Here is a 17,525-nt window from a genome sequence, read left to right as displayed (position 1 = left end):
TGGTCAAATTTGTCCTCTGTCCCTACTCTTCTCATGCCTGGGCTTTGGAAGAGCACTCCATTGCTTCCACAAGATCTCCACTAATCATTTCACCAGCAGCGATGCAGTGCAACTAGGAGCTGAATGGGATGAAGGCAGAGGAAGAAAGACGCCCTTCCTCTGAGTCGTGAGTGAGAAGAAACCAGATGTCCCACGTCAACGTTCTCCCATCAACACAGGGAGGAGAACACCCAGTGTTTCTCTCCATAGCCACACATTCGATCCCATGAGATTCTGTAGAATCTGAGATTTTACAGATTTCTATAGGGAACAGACCTGATCCCAGCCCTCATGAAGGATAGGCTGGTGAAGAAGCAGATGTCAATCAAAGGATTGCAGCCATGTGACAGCTGGTTCACCTGGAGTGGAATTTAAAAGGGGGTCATCAGGCAAGGGTGCTGCCTTCTTATGGGGGCCCAGAGAAGGCTTATTATTAGTGCTTGCTCAGTTCAAGGAATTAATTCCAGTTCAAATGAGCAAGGCCCTGCTGTAGTGACTCTCAGAACCCAGGGGACAGATGTGCAGTTTGTTGAGTGCCTACTCTGTACCAAGTGCTTCACACACCTCAACCACCGGAGTCTCCAGAGGTCCTGCAGGGCGTATCCATGATCCTCAATGACAAATGAAAGCCTAGAAAAGGCCAGCCGGTGCTCACGTGCTTGGTGAGTAACAGAGCACAGGTTTAAGCCCAGCCACACGGCAGCAAGTGACAACTGGTTCACCCGCCGTGAAAAGGAGGCACCAGGGAGCCATCGTGGGAGGCCGAGGATGGGAGAGGAGAACAGAGTTCCTGAAGAAGGAGGGGAAGGGAAAGGGTGCACAGTTAGAACTCTGGTCAGTTCAAGGTCAACTATGGATCGTGAATTATGTGCCTCAGTCTACCCAGGACAGGTCACTGGGGCAGTGGCCAAAGGTAAGAGGCAAGGCCAAAGAAACTGAGGCAGAGTCTGATTCAGTGACCATTCATGTACGCTGAGGACAGTGTTGTTCCTGAGTCTCGGAAGGGGACCTCTGAGGACAGCAATGACTTTCTAGCTTGTTACACCTGAAGACGGCAGCAAGTTACGAGGCCTCTTGGCAATCGCAGCTGGGAGCCGCCCACGTTTGAGGTGTGCAAAGCTCTGGTTGACTGAACCCACAGACATCTCTTGTTGATTGTTTATTTCTAAGGTACACTCAATCACAAAACTACGGACTCAGTGTCAGTCCTCTCCACAATCCTACAAAGGGGTTGTTTCCATTTTATAGATAAAGCGTGGACACAGAAAAGCAGAATAACTTACGCAATCGGATAGACAGTTCCTGGCTCTTCCTTCCCGTACCAAGTGCTTCAGTTGCTAAGTGGGAAAGTGAGATTTGGAATCCACCACTCCTGAGCCCAGGTTCCTTCTCTCTTCTGCTCTCAGTGTGCAAGGGAACGGAGAGGCCATTCGCTTTAACCTAGGAGTTGTTGGTAAAATCATTTCCCTAGCATTGAAGGGAACCGTAACTCACGTGCAGCTCATTTTTCTGTTCAAGATATTTAGTGTTCACTTACGTCTTTCATCTCCCACGGATTAGGACCAGCCTGGATGTAGGAGAGGATATCGTGGTCAGTGCTACATGGTCCAGGGAAAGAACCATTTGCTCCGCCTTGGTGTGGCCTGAGTGGGAGCCTTCAAGTGAGGCCACAGTGTGGAGAAGGAGGCGGAGAGGAGGGAAGGATGGTTGAGAAAGGGAAAGCTGGTGACCAGAGCCATGCCATGGCCTCGCAAGTTCAGATGCCCCGGGGGTAGCTTGACTGTCCTCTCTCTAAGCGCAGGTGACCCCTTTGAAAGGCACCCTGGTTGGGCTTGGAAAAGACCAATAGGAGGAAAGGGACCAGAGTGACTCTACCAGAGCCCTCTGAGCCACACTTAAAATTAGATGAAGCAGTAAAAGGGCAGCTCAAGGGGATCGGTATCCGGGTGTAAATTAATGCCGACTTTGTTGGAATAACTTGCGCTCTTCAGCCTTCGCAGCTGTGGAGTCTCCAGGGAGTTGTCTGGCGACATGTGATTTTACATATCTGACAGCTAAATCAGAGATCCAAATGCCAAATCCTGCACTCAGGAACATTATGTGGATTTGTGACACTCCCAAGGGGACTTTGGATCCATAAAGCAATGAATGGATTACAATGAGGCATAAATATGGTGTTTTCATCGGTGACATACACTCCTGCTCTATTATTTCTCACGTTGTTGTGGGAAAGGAAATCCATGCCCCCTCTCTCAGGTCTGCTCTCAGAAATCAAAAGGAAAAACAAGAGATTTAAGATTAAAAAAGAATAAATAAAAAGCCTCTCGATTCATCAGAAATAAACTAAGACCAAAGCATGGTCATTCCAGGGAAGTGATTTGCAGCATTGGTAAACTCCAGGATCAGACACCCATTGTCCGGATGCACCAATCTCAGACTAGTGTGTCAGTTCAGACACTGACTAGCTGTGTGATTTTGAGCAAATCACTGCCTCTCTCTGGACCTCAGTTTCCTCATTGGTCCAGTGAAGTCCAAAGTTATGGGTGTACACTCCCAGGAATGGGTGAGATGATGCACTATGTGGTATCAGAAGAAATCTTAGAACCTTCTCTGTGCTTTTAGGATGTCTAATATTCTGTGTTGTTCCAATGCATGTTATATTTTAGTACACATCCACTGCTAACAAATGAATAAAAATTATGCACTGGAAAGATGAGTTCTTGCTAGAAGCATGTGGACTCAGGGTTTGGAGGTCACGATGTCACCCATCCTGGTCTTTCCATAGGTGAGGGGAAGGACCCTCTGGATTTAGGGGTTCATCACTATGGAGCTGGGAGAATTCTCAGCTGTTCTTAGATCTCTCCATCAGGGCGGAGTGCCCCCAGCTGTCCAAGGAACAAGGTTGGTGCTCATTTACGTTGGGCCCCAGCTGGGTGGGCTCAGAAGCCACAAGATGCAATTAATGGGTCCCTGAGTGTTGTACCCTCCACAGCAAGCACAGCGCTGAGCTGCCTTGCAAATAATCGTAATCCCTTCTATTTGCTTCACACCAAAGAGCTCCGAAATCAGTTTCAAACGGAATTCTATATGTCTATCACCGGGAGAGTCGGGACAGCTAGCATTTTCCTCGTAGTCACAGAAGGAAAGAGATTCAGAACAGCATAATGACTTCCCCATGGCCACCCAGCTGCTATATGACAGGGCTGCCACCAAAATCCTGGTCTCCTGATAAGGACTCTAGGGCTCTTTGCACACTTATGGCCAAGTGTCAGTGTGTTCCCTGGGTCCCCGGGAGGAGGAGGTGGCTGTGTGAGATGGCTCTGTAAATGCAACCCCCAGCTATTTAAAAAGCAGCCCAGCGCTTGGGGCCCACTGTCGGAGGATCAATAGCATCCTTCTTGTGTACACAAGACCTCACATCGTTCAGGGAGGCCTGGCAGGGAGAGAAAAGCAGATGCATGGGCTCCTCGTGCCACCGGCTGTCATGGCTGGCTACGCTGCCGTTCCTGACAAGCACCGCGTGACAGTCTTGCTGCACAGTTGCGGAGAGCAGCTTGCTAGGAGCAGGAGCAAAAAGCCCTGTTTACAGAGGTGAGGGAACAAAGACAGTGCAAAGACTCAGAGAATGTGGTCGCAGGAAGGCTTTGCTCCAGCCAGTGGGTCAGCACCCCCCTCCCACCAGCCACCGTGTGTCCTTAGATCCCTCCATCTAGTTCCTGCCAGGAATGGGACCCGAAGCTCAGGAGAGAAGCTTCCCTTTTTGCTGTTCTTCATTCAATGACCTGTAAAAACATTGTATCTTTTTAAATCCGGAAGTGGTATCTCCAAGGATAAGACGCATCATGGTGGTACTTATGGGGTTGCAGTCAAACTCAATTTTGGATGGAAACTCAAATGTTTGTATGTTTCCTGCTCCAGATTTTAAATTTCTTAAGTGTAGTTAGCCTGTCTATAGTTGGCCTACTATAATCTCAGACCTCTTCCTCCCCCCACATACACACAAATTCATAGCAAATTATGCCATACTTGTCTACTGATGAGTGAATCGTAACCAACATAGCAGCTGTCCCTTTGGGAATTTTTTTTTTTTTTTTTTTTTTGCCCTTCATTAGCGTTAAAGTAGGACTCAATACTTCTTAAGATTCGCCATCAAGGCTTACTTTAATTAATACTTGCCACACCCCATCTCACCAGCAAAGGATAACCATCAGAACATGTAAATAACTACAAATCAATAGAGAAAGATAATAATCTAGTCAAGAAATGGATGGCCAAATGATTGAACAGGAAATGCACCAAGGTAGAAACCTGAATGCAGAAAAAAGATCTCCTTTTGAAATGCAAGTTCCAAATTCTGAGATCCTGTTTTAGTCCCTTCAGATCGGCAAACATTTTGACCATTTGTCGGCAGGGCTACGGAGCAGTGACCTACCTTACCAATGAGTGCACGTGGGTGCGACCCTCCAGCGCCACTGCGTGGGAGGGAAAGTGCCCGCCCAGCAGCGGTTCTGCCCTCCACATCTTCTGGAAGTCTTTCTCGGGCCTTTCTGCAGAGGCTGAGCCCCAGTGTCCTGGCGCATCCATCGTGTGAAGCGAGAGGACTGCTTGCCTGTGCGTCTAGACTGCTGCTGGTCATGTGCTGCCCGTGGGCAACTGGAAAGCAGTCACTCCAGTCACCTTCCATGTCCTGGAGTTCAGAGGAGGACCTCCCAGGGTGCAAGGCCGCACCCCTGACATGCACACAGGGAGACCTGGAGAAAATGTCACGATAGCTTTGTTGGGAATAGGGAAAAGGTACCTAGATGTCCTTCAGAAAAGGGACAAAGTGAATTGTGGTGCATTCCTTAAATGGGACACTAAACATCAGTACGAGTAGGTACAAAAAGACACAATGAACGAAAAACTAAGCTGCAGATACATGCACATGGTAACATTCTATTTATATGGAATTTAAAATTTTAAGATAGGCAATGCTCAATTATGCTTTGCTCATCTAGACTTACATAGCAATATAAAAGAAGGGCATGAAGATGACGAACTCCAGAGTCAAAAGGGCAGCTGTTCTGATATTAGTCTCTGTACTAGACTGTGCTATAATATAATTATATATATTATATTATATATGTTTGTTTACAGAACAGACAACTATTAAAGTATATGACTACCACATACCATCAATATAAACTATATTATTCTTTACATTATTTTCTCAATTTTTCTGTATGTTAAAGTAGATGATTTCAAGAATGCACCATGTTACAGACAGGTAAAATATTCCCCCTCCCCAATCCATTTGTACACAGCAACGTCAGTGAGAGACTCCCGTCCTTATAGAACAGAGAGCAAGATTTTCCTGAGGAAATGACTCTAGACAGACTCTGATCATTCCACTCCCCAGCTCAGAAAATGGTATTCCAGCTTTGGAGTGCTGCTCGACAGAGTCTGGACTCCACCGCCAAGCATTCAAAGTGTCCCAGGAGCTGGCCGTGGACCATTTAGAGGCTGCCCTTCAATCTCACGTCCTCAAGCACTTCACGTCCCATTCAGATCTGCGCCTTCGCCATATTCCAGATTCACCCCCCCCCCGGCCCCCGCTTCCCATTTCCTGCTGTTGCCAGGCACAGTTCCCTTTCCCGAGAACTCCTTGCCTCGTTCTTGCAATTTGACATGATGTACCAGAGCCTTAATAGCATGCCTCTCTCTGACACCGCCATTCTCCTACAAGGAAAACAAGTCAGATGTGCACATTTAGCTTAAGGATGTTTACTGTAGCATTGTCTCTAATGTCAAAATATTAAACATAACCTTAAAGTCAGAGGAAGGTGTCAATAAATCCATTCCACAGGGAGCAGAGCACTTGAAAGCACAGGCTCTGACGTCAAAGGCAGACGACCCAGGTCCAGTTCCTCCCTGTTCTGGAACTTTCTGGCACCTTCCAGTTCTGTGATCTTAGCTTTTTCTGTGCCTATATATTCAAATCTGTGAAATGGGAGTAGAGTTTGTTAGGGGGAGTGGTGAAATGTGTGACTACTTGTTAATGCACTTGCGGCAGTAGCTGGCATATTGTAGATTTCCTTACAAACGGTTAACCGGGGATTGCAGCTCATCTGCAAACTTCCGAAGTGAGGCAAAGCCACAGTCTACGTTGATGTCTTGATGAAGCCTGACATGGCACTTGGCCCAAGAGAGGGTCAAAATACGTTGAATTCAAGAATCAACAAATTCCAGCTGTGTGTCTTTCACTTTTGGATTCTGAAGTAGCTGTTATGGTTTGGATGTGATGTGTCCTCCAAAAACAGTTCCCGTGTTAATGCAAAAACATTCAGAGGTGAAATGATGAAATTCTGGGAGCTGTGACCTAGCCAGTCCATCCACGACTGGGTGGCAACTGTAGGAAGGTGAGCTGAGGCTGAGGAGGTGAGTCACTGGGGGTTGCCTGGTTCATGTTCCCTGCGGCCCTCTCCCTTTGCTCTCCCTCTCTTCTCCCCAGCCGCCATGAGTACATAGCACTCCGCGGCCACTCCCTCCTGCCATGATGTTCTGCCCACCTTGGGGGGTCCAGAGCAATGCAGCGTGTGAACTGACCCTCTGAAACTGAGAGCCGAGATAAACTTTTCCTCCTCTATCTTGTTCTTTTCAGATGTTTCTGTCACAGAGACGAAAAGCTGATTGACAGAAGTGGGACAATTTGTGGAGGGTGACCCAGAAGAACACGGGTTTGGAAAGGTAGCCTCATCAGGCACGTAATAAGGGAACTAGATGATGGCCGAAAACCAAGTCCCTCTGGAACCGTGGGCCAGAGTGGACCGAAGAGAAGGTCCAAGGGAGCTAGAGTCAGAGGGACCCAGAATGAAGTAACTCTGACACTATGTAGCTGGGTGGCCTCAGGCCAATTTCCATAAGCTCTGGTCCAGGCTTCCCTCCTCTGTTAAGAAGTGTGACGATATCCACCCTCATAAGGCTCTTGTAAAATTTCAAAATAATTAATATTAACAAGTAATAGCTTGCGCCAGGCACCGGTCTAAGCTCTTTTCATAGAATCTTATTCAACTCTCCCGACAACCTAGTGAAGTCGTGTCCTGGTGGCTTTGTTGTCTCCCAAAGAATATGTTGAAGTCCTAATTCTAAGTGATCTTCTTTGGGATTGGGTCTTTGCAGATGTAATTAACTAAATTAAAATGCATTCCTATTGGACTAGATGGGATCCTAAATCCAATACGACTGGTGTCCTCCTAAGAGGAGGGAGACGGGGACATGGGGAGGGGACCCGGTGAAGACAGAAGCACAGGGCGGAGGCAGGGCACAGCTGCATGCCCAGAATATGCCATCATGGCCACCACTAGGAGCTGGGAGCAAGGAGGAAGGACTCTTCCCTGGAGCCTCCAGACATCTTGACTGCAGACTTCTAGCTTCCAGAGCTGGGCGAGATTAACGCCTATTGTTCAAGCACCAGTGTGTGACAACTTCTTAGGGCAGCCGTAGGAGACGAATACATTTACCATTACTTCCCCCGTTTTACAGAGGTAGACACTGAGGTTCAGGGTAAGTTAGCAACCAGTTCCCACCTAACTGGGAAACTAGCTGGCTTTGAAACCAGTGCTGACTCTGGAGTTTTACTCTGATTTTTTGAAATGATGTTCAGCTGGGTTTCGAAGAGTTCCATCATTTTCTGGGGTCACAAAAAAATATGGGTTTTGAATTTTAGATTTTTGAAGTATCTCACCATCCACCATCTCCAAGAGACCTTAATCTGTGAAATAAAAGTGATCCTGTTGCCTGCTTATCTCAAGTCTTGTCCTCATTAACCCAGCTGTCTGTGCCCAAATCATGTAATTTCCACAAATGTCACCCTGCCAGGCCACTCAGCCCTGCTGGGTCACAGCAGGCTGGTGACAGAGGCTCTTCCTCCATGACTCTTGGGGATAACGTTCAAACGGCTTATTTGGTGACACCAGCCTTAGACCGGCTGCCCTTCCTCTCATAATGGTGCCCTCTGCCCTCCCACAACCACAGCAGAGATAAGCTGTTCCCTGTAGAACCCAGCGCAGAGAGAACACGGAGGTGAATCAATGAAATCTGAATCACCTTCAAACTCCATTTCGCCCCAAAGCTCCCTCGTCCATCAAAACGATTTTTCCCAATTGCAACCATTAGAGAGGTTTTCAGAATTGAGCATCATTTCCATTTATGCCATTTGCCTCTCTCTTTCTCTCTTCCTCAGTCTCTGCAAATATTCAGAAAAAAATGCATGTCAGAAGCAGGAGAACTAAAGAGCAGGCGCAGACCAAACTGGGATTTCCGGCCCCAGACTCCCATAGGCTTGGCTTAACTGCTTGTGAAGGCACCGATGCTTTTTGCCCTGTGATCTGCAGCTTTACCAAGAGCCTCCCCAGCATGATTCCCCAGGGAAGGCAGCCATAAGATCCTCCTTGGAGGAGCCCTGGTCTGGGTCTGCACAGGCAGAGCAGAGAAGCCTATTCATGGCCCCGTGGGTTCCATGGAGCAGCCGTTGTTATTCAGGTTGATAAAAGCTTTCTTCCCCCAGGAAAACTCCTCCACCCTGGCAGCCGTGACCTTGACTCAGAGGTGTAAGCTGAGCCCAGGCACACCTGTACTTCTGACAGACGAGCCGGGCTCTGAAAAGCCCCTGCTGACAAGCTTATCGAGAGCAGACACCTGCAGAGGGGCCCTGCACCCCCTTTTTTTTGTGAGCACTCTGACAGCAGCCTTGATCCAACAGGTCTGTGTACATGGTCACAGAGAGATTACGTGGAGGTTCACAAAGGGGCTGGATTATGCCAAGTCCCAGCGTCATGCTTGGAAGGAGATACAACCAGCCATTCATAACCCCCGCCTCTGTTGGGTGGAATTCGTTGCATGGCCCTCCCTGGTTTTGCTCCAGATCAAAAAAAAATCCTATTTTTGCTCCAGTAAGAGAAGGAGAGAGCAAAGACAATGTGGACTTGTTAACCCTACTGTGCGATAGCACGTGGGGAGGAACTTCATATTTAACCTTCTGTTTAATAAATCCTAACCTTCTGTTTAATAAATGGGGCGGAAGGGCTGTTATCCTGATTTTACAGATGAGAAAACTGAGCCGGAGGGGACTTAAGTCACTTTTCAAGACGGCATTTCTCATTCCTGGTCGGGCAGGATTCGAAAGGGCTTTCTTATCGGCTATTCCCCAGCCCATGACCCAGGAAGCCCAAGGCCCCGCCGGGGTGTGGGGTAACGGATTCTGTTTGGGGCCCTCCATTACGGGGGCTCATGTTGTCATGCATTGGCTGTATGGAGGGTCAGTCTGCAGGCCTGAGCCTGTCACCCACTCAGGCAGAAGGGCCAAGAGGGACCTGACAGTCAAAGCTGATGGGAGTTGCCTTTAGACGCTGTCAGCTTGAACTAGATGCAAGTGTCCCCAAAGTGCCCATTTGGAGGCACTTCTGCTTAAACTTTAAAATAGTGAGTGGTGCTCAGCCAGAGGCAGCTGGTCACCCTGGAGACGCTTAGCAATGCCTGGAGATATTTTTTGTCATAACCAGGAGAGGGTGGGGAGCTACCGGCAGCTAGTGGGCAGGGGCCGGGGACACTGCTGAGCATCTTAGAATGCACAGCCCCCCCACCCCCACCCCCAAGATATAATGATCTGGCTCAACATGTCCACAGGGCTGCGATGGAGAACCCCCGTTTTGAACACCCTCTCACCAAATGTGTGACATTCTTGGCCCAGTGGCCAGCGCTTGACAAATGTCAGCTGACATTAGATGGCTAGTTGGCAAGTGTTACTCCACGGGTCAACTGAACTGGTGATGTGTGGTTGGTGGTCCCTGGGTCCTCCTGGGCCACGTGAGGAGGGACTGGATGCTTTCCCTCCTAGCAACAGCACAACCCGCGTGCCAGCACACAGTGGCATGTGGCCAGCCGGTGCCTCCAACCAACAGGAGGCTCTCCTTACCCTGAGTGACTGCCTGAGAATCAACCCCTATGTTGAAGGGGTTTGTTTTTGCTTCTCAAAGCCGGGAAGCCTGGTAGGCGGCTAGCCTTGAGGGGTGTGGACTGAGTTTTGAAAAAAAAAAAAAGGTGTTTGGAGGCTGTACTCTAAGACCTCAGCAGCAGGGAGGGCTCTCAAGGCCACCGGGTCCTCGGAGTCACTGCAGGACTGCTATTTCCTAACGTGTAGGATGAGAGGGGGATTCTTGTTTTCAAGGGGTGGTGTGAGAATCCACTGAAATAATGAATGCCAAGTACTTAATCTGTAAAATATATTGATACTTAAACAGGAACAGTCATTAGGAAAAGTTAAGAGGGGCTGGCTGCTGTGCCTTGAGTGTCCCCAGAGACTCAGGGACAGGAAGCGTGGTCCCCAGTGTGATGGTAATGAGTCAGTGGAATCTTGGAGGTGAGTCCTAATGGAAGGCAACCGAGTCCTGAGGACACTGCCTTGGAGAGAGGCTGCTGGTCATAGAGTGAGTGAGCTCTGGAATCAGTGTGCTGTGACAACGTGGGGCCACTCTATGCACTTGGCCCTTCTGCTTCTGTGCTGTGTTCTGACACAGTCATAAGGAGCCTCATTGGGATGCTGGTGCCATGCTCTTAAACATCTAAAACTGTGAACTGAATAAAACCTCTTTTCTTTGTAAAGTTTGCAGCCTCAAGTATTTTGTTAGAGTAATCAAAAAAAAAAAAAAACCCACTAATACACTGGTCTCAGAGGATTGCCTGGGGTGTGGGCAGCTTATTGGTTCAAACAGAGACCTGAATGCTTTGTGTTGGTTTTGTTCGCCATCCCACTGGTCACCCCATACCCATGTACTTGCCGGCTGTGGTGCAACTGGTTTCATGGACTGGGTTCATGGAAATTCTTAGTACGGAGTAGAGTCAGCCTTTCCTGAGACATGATTTGAGGGTTGAAAAAATAACCCAATTGCCTGAGGACATGATTGAGAGACATGACCATGACTTGTCCTCCCACCAGTCCAGGAGGCAGGCCATGCTGTGGGGGATGGGGTGTGCCTGTCACTCTGCCTGTGCACTAGCTGTAGGACCTGGTTGAGTCACTGGTACTGCTTGAACTTTGAACTCTTCCTCTAAAATGGGCCCAATCATCCCCTTCACAGTAACGATGGGAGGACAGGGTGATGGTGCCGATGGCAGCTCATCAGCTGAAGGTAACTGATCACGGCGGGGACTTGGTGGCCATTAATTTTTCTTAAGGAATAAATAGCTAAGTTCTTCACAGGAGTGAGCATGTGCCTGAGCGGTTCTACTCCACCTGCCTGCACGCGTCTTTCGCTGTTCATGGACGGGATCCTTCTGCCTGGACTGGCTGGCCACCTCACGTCCTCTCCCCCTCTAGATGTCCTCCTTCCGTGTCCATCTTCACCAGCAGTGACCCACCCAGATTGGCCGGCCGCGCTTCTCTGCCCCCTCCTCTCCCTCTTCTGAAGGGCTGCTCTGGCCTGGTCTCTCCGCTCGTCCCATCTTCTCCAACAGCTTTGGTCACTACTATCCCTGAGCTCCAGAGAATGGCCACTGTGCCAACTGGGACCTCCATGCCGTGTGGCTGCCACCAGGCCCACAGGAAGAATCCATGGGCTTCTGCGTTGTTTGGACGTCTGTATTTAGGGACGTCTGTATGTAGGGACGTCGTCTGTTACGCAGAGTGCGCCGGTTTGCATGTGAGGCGTCCCCTAGAGCTCAAGCGGGAGACGCTGCAAGAACATGCAGAGCTGCACCCCGACTGGGGGGTTCGTCTGCTGATGGGATGCGCTGGGAGGTAGCTGTAGGCAGGTAGGATGGAGCCGGAGGAGGTGGGTCCCCGGGGCTGTGCCTTGTGCGTTTTGTTTGTATTTTGTCCCTGGTGAGTGGAGCCCTCTCTGCTTCTTAGGTCCTGAGCTGCCTTCCTCTCCCCCTGCCCTTCTGCCATGAAGCGGCGCCTCACCTTGGGCCCAAAGCAATGGAGTCGGATATTTTTGGACTGACACCTCTGACGCGGTGAGGCAAATAAACTTTTCCTCCCTAAGATTTTCTGCTCAGGTCTTTTGATCACAGCACACAAAGGCTGGTGTTTTTCTGTTTTCCCCTCTCCTTTAAGGACTCTGTGCTCCAATGTGAACTAACATGCTCTCTTGTCATAAGTACTATTTAGCAGAAGGAAGCATGTCTACCTAGCTCTCTCCTCCTTTGAGCTGCTCTGTGACATTTGACTTTGTATCTCCACGCCAGAGCCAGAAATCAGAAATAGGGTAGGCACTTTGATCATGATGAATGAATGAACCTGTGCATTATTTTTTTTGTGTGTGTGTGGGAACAAATTTTCTTCTCTCTACGCTACCAAATCCCCCATCTCCTGCAGGCTCAGGATGGCTGAAGATACGGACAGGTGGACATTCAGCCTTCTTCACAGGGGTCCTGGAAATCCCACAGGAAACCCTGACATTTCTGGTCCGCTCAGTAGAAACCTGGTAACGGGCTCTCTAGCTACCTTCACCAGATGTGGGGGTTGGACCTCATCTTCCTCTCTTATTCTCCTGACTATTCCGGGCTCTATGGCTTCCCCTGGGCAGAGAGAGGCGCTCAGCAAGCTCAGCATCCGTCTATCTGTCTACATTTTTTGTCACCCATCAATTTACAGGCAACTGATTTAACAGTTTATAATTGTCCCGATTAAATGTCCCAGGACTCCTCTCCCCAACCCCTCCCCGGGGGGAAGGGACTTTTCAGGGTTGTCTCACCCACACATTTTAGTCCTTCATCATGTTCCATTTAGCACTTCACCTTGGCTTCTATTATCCTTCCACTGGTTTTACTTATGGGGCTGTTTCTTTCGCTTGTCTTTCTTCTTTTCGCATGTTTTAAGAGTATTTTCTTCCAGATGGGGGCCCGAGTTTTCCCAAGGCCTGCGCTGATCCTCTCACTGTCCTCTCCAGGGTCCAACACAGGCCTAGGCACACAGCAGATTCTCAGTAAAAGGGTCGCCAAATCCCACGGGATCAAACAAAGACCCAACTTTCTAATTCCTCTTCCTCCGCGAGCTCATCCTGGGGACGGAGACCAGGATGTCACAAAATAACCCTGAGTGGGGACTTAGAGAGGGTGGGGGCCTATTCAGGTGAGTGGAAAGGTAAATGGGAAGCAGGCTGGAGATAAAATCACCAAGACCTGACGGCCGCCCACCTGGCCCTCATGGCCTGGTGAAAAGAAACCCAAGCCACGGATCCACTTCAATGGCTCTTGGACCTGAAATGACTCCGCCCCCAGGCCCGCAGGAAAATTCAATTAAAGGGTCCATCAGCAACTGAGGAGCAAAGACAGTGGGGAGGCCCACATTTTCATAAAAAGGAGCCCTTCTCCTCCTGGTCCCCGCCCCGTCCCCTGGGGACCCCTCCCCACTTCCTTATTAGACCAGCCCCTACCTCTAAACTGCAATTCTCCCCAATTAGGCCGCTCAGAAGAGCAGCTTGCGTCTGCTCCTTTCAAACGCACACACACGGTTCAGACTCTGCAGCCCACGGACACAGGCCTCGCCGGGAGAGGAGGAGAAGACGCACGCAGACAGCCCGCAGAGGCTGGGACTGAAACCCCCCTGGGCCAGGGCATCCGCTGGCTCGGGCTTTGCTCTGGGTGCGAATTCTGCAGGCCACCCAAATCCAAAGGTGAGAGGAAACCACACGTGGGCCACCCACTGGGCTGGGGGAGAAGCGAGAAAGGCAGAAGGGAAGAGTTGAACGTGCCGACCCTGACGACCAGCCCGATCCCTGCAGCCTCCCAGGCCCGGCTGTGGACATGCGTGTTGGACAGAGGGCGTCTGTCCACAGGGAGTGATCGACCTGGCCAAGGGACACGTAGCTTAACTGATGCCATCTGCCAGTGCCTGGGGGTGCTGTTTCAAAGTGAAGGGTGGCCCTTCCAGGGGCCCCGGCCTTTCCCCCACATTCCTTCAAAACAGCCAGTACTCGGGACAGTGGCTGTGGGTGACAGGGAAGCCAGCCTCCACCCAGGATGCCCAGCCACACCCACAGGTCCAGGGTCCCCTTGAGTAAGGCCGTGTCTGCCCTGGGGGCCTCTTCTGCTCCCTTACAGGCAGCTTCCAGTAAAGGATAGGAAAGAGGGCCGCTCCCTGCCGTCCTTTGTCACCTCAGGTGACGGGGAGTGGAACCCCCCAGGACAAGGCTGTGGCCTGGGGTCCTGACTTGCCTGGGATGGTGTGTGCACTCCCTGGAGTGAGCTGCTGTAGTGGAGTACCACACTCAGGGGCTTCAGCCACCGACACTTCCTGACAGCCTGCGATCAAGGTGTCAGATGCTGGTATCTCCCAGTGTCTCCACGTGGTGCCCCTGTGTGCACCATACGGTCCCCTTCCTTTAAAACATCCATCCTGTGGCCCATGTGACCTCATTTTAACTCACCTCTTCAGAAAATCTCCCTCCAAACGGTCGTAGGCTGAGGTACGGGGGCTTCGAATGTCAACCTACAAATTTGGGGAGCACAAAGTTCAGCTCATGTCCAGTATGCCTTGGGAGCTCTAAAGACGGACCCTTTATCGGCCAGTTGAATCACCTCAGGAATTTGGGAACTTTGAGCAGACGGCTTCACAAAAGACCAGAACCTTCTAAGGAAAGGCCACAGGCAGTGAGCATTAGCCTCTCCTGTTCTATTATGTGTAAAGCAGAGTTCGGGGCCCTCCACGTGTCCATCACATAAAACTGGATGGGAGAGATCCTACCACGTGAACAGCTTTGATTTAATCAAGTCAGAGTCCAGAAATATTCTGTGGCGGAGCTGGCGTGGCCAGGGCCTCTCACACACACGTGCAGATGGAGGGCACTCGACCCCTTCCAAGCTCACACTCACCCAGGCCCCACCTCATCGTCCTTTAGATGTGCTCACTTGGCCTCCCTGTCCCCGAGGATTGGCACAGTTTGTTCCCTCTTCTCGAAATGTTCTTTGCCTTTTTAAAGCCCTGGAGTATTCTGGAAAGAAAGCAGAGAACAGACTGGCCTTAGAAACACTCTTTGATTCCTCTACTGGGAGAAACCGTGCTGGGATAAACACAGGCCACTCAGGTCCCTTCCCCTGGAATGTCCCCTCCCCCTGTTCCCAAGGCAAATGCCTCCTGTGTTCCACGGGAGGTTTACACTGTGAGTTCTCAGAGGGTGCTGCTGTCCTCTCAGGTTTCCATGGCCTCAGGGCCTTCTGAATGTCCTCGGGTTGTAATTGGGGACGGGTGGGGACAGCCTCCAGAAAGAAGCAGGGTTCCAGGCTCTGTGATGGCATGTTCTGTTCATGTGTCTTCACGCCTGGCAGGTGGCCGCTGGCAGCTCTGTCCTCTACATTTAGGAAACAGTCTGCGTCCTGAGGGCAGCAGGGTCCTCCGGGGACTCAGTGTGGAGATGTGCTGAGCTGTCAGACAGGGACCCTCTGGGGGTTTATTTGCATGATTGCTATACCAAGTGGCTCTGGGTGGGACAGAGTGACAGAGGAGTCCTTGCATGACGGTGAACTGTATGAAACAAATACAGTTGGTGTCGGTTCCGAACAATGATGCTTGAGCTAGTTTGGGGACTTAACCAAGGGAGACGGAAGAAGCTGTTTTCGTGCAGAACTTGATGCTTTGGGCAGCCCGAAGGTGGGAAGGAACTCACCACTTTTGCACAGACCCAGCATTGCTCTGGCTGCTCTCAGGTGGAGAGCAGGACCCCCATCCTCTTCAGGTGGTCACAGCTGTGCCGAGGGTGGGGCTAATCCTGCAAAGGCCTTGTGAGGTCAGCCCATTAGCACAACTCAAAATGTCATGCAGACCATGGGCAGTGAGCAGACCAGACTGGCTGGCATGTGCCAGAGGGCATCCTGGATGATACCCTGGCTGATCCAGCATCGCTGCATAAAACAGATCAGATTTCAGTTAGCAAAAAGTTACCTGAACCCAGGGCCTCTAGAGTCCTGAGGGACACTTGAGTTGCATGCATCTTGGGGGAAATAATCTTCTCCTTCCAATGCACACATTAGGGCTATGTCCAGGGTAGGCAGCCTGAGACAGCTGAGAATCTAGAGGAAAAGACAGGAGCAAGGATGTGTTGGCTGCCCCTTCGCTGCCCCCAGGATGGGATTCACAAATGCTTCCAGTCTACTGCATCTGCGACCTTGAACTTAGTACTGTTGCTCTGTTCATGCTCTCCCCTCTCCTGCAGCACTAACTGGTACAAAGGATGCATCCACAGAAGGGGAGGGGCCCTCGCTGCCATTTAGGACCAACCCTTCCCCTGATCCCAAGTGAGGATTCATTCACCTCCCGTATCTCCGGTTCTTTACAATGTGGGTTAAACATGCCGATGGTGATAAAAACATACTGACAAATCCAAACTCTGCTTGACCTACGGTTTCATAATCCAGTGCTCAATCCCCATCCCCTACTTCTCTCCTGACATCCAAGTCATTCATTTTTGGAAGCACCTAGTGAGCACCTGCTGGATGCCACCAACTGGGCTAAGCTAGGTACTGTAGCCAATAATTTATTTTAGCGACTTTAAAATGAAAACGTCTAAAAAGTCACATCTGAGACTACTGCCGGCTATGAGGTTACCAAAGGAGAAAGTGTAGAGATGCACCCTATTGTTATGTGTATGAAATCACATGTATAATGTCATGTACGAAACTGCAGAGATGAACCAAACAATGAGAAATGGTATTATTTGTTGGGCTGGTGGTGTTAAGCATAAATTATTTTTATTTGGGCATAGTAAGTGTTCAGTATGCTTAGTGGTGCAGTTAATTACGTTGAAGAACAGGTCATAAAAAGATACTCATCTGGTAAAATATTAACAGTAGGGTTCTGCAACTGAAAGTATATTGCTCCACAAAAACCTGCACCATCTATTCTCTTGGCTCTGTGTTCATGGGAAATCAGGATCTGCTAGAAGTGTGTGTGTGTGTGTGTGTGTGTGTGTGTGTGTGTGTGTGTGAGAGAGAGAGAGAGACAGACAGACAGACAGACACGTACGGCTCATTTCCTCCTTCTCAAGCATCTCACCTGCTAGTCTTCTTCATAAAACTTTCACTCCAAGGAATAAATCTCAATCTTCCTGTCTTTATATTCCACTTCGCTTCTTTATTTTAGAAAATAATTTCTCTCTCTTTTATTTGTGGGACGGCATGAATTTGAGGATTATAAAGACCCCAACTCTATCCCAGTCATTTAACTGGGAAACGCCTGACTGGTTCTCATTGTAATGGCGTTTCATGAACTGGACGTACCTGTGCCTTACTGTCCCTCATTATTTGTGTTCCACCCTTCTGTCCAGATGGCTCAAAATGGACCTCCTCTCTGAGCAGCTGAATGTGGTGGCACACCTAACCCCTTGGGCCCTTCAACACCTGGCATCTCAGTCCTTCATGTAGCAACTCAACTTTACAACCTTGCCTCTGCAGAGATGTTTGGAATGCTCAACGACCTATTCTGACCAGTCAGAATGGGCGGGGACATGGTGGGG

This window comes from Ictidomys tridecemlineatus, chromosome 8 (genome assembly GCF_052094955.1).
Source record: "Ictidomys tridecemlineatus isolate mIctTri1 chromosome 8, mIctTri1.hap1, whole genome shotgun sequence".
In the NCBI taxonomy this organism is placed as follows: Eukaryota; Metazoa; Chordata; class Mammalia; order Rodentia; family Sciuridae; genus Ictidomys; species Ictidomys tridecemlineatus.
Note: the sequence above shows the minus strand (reverse complement) of the source record.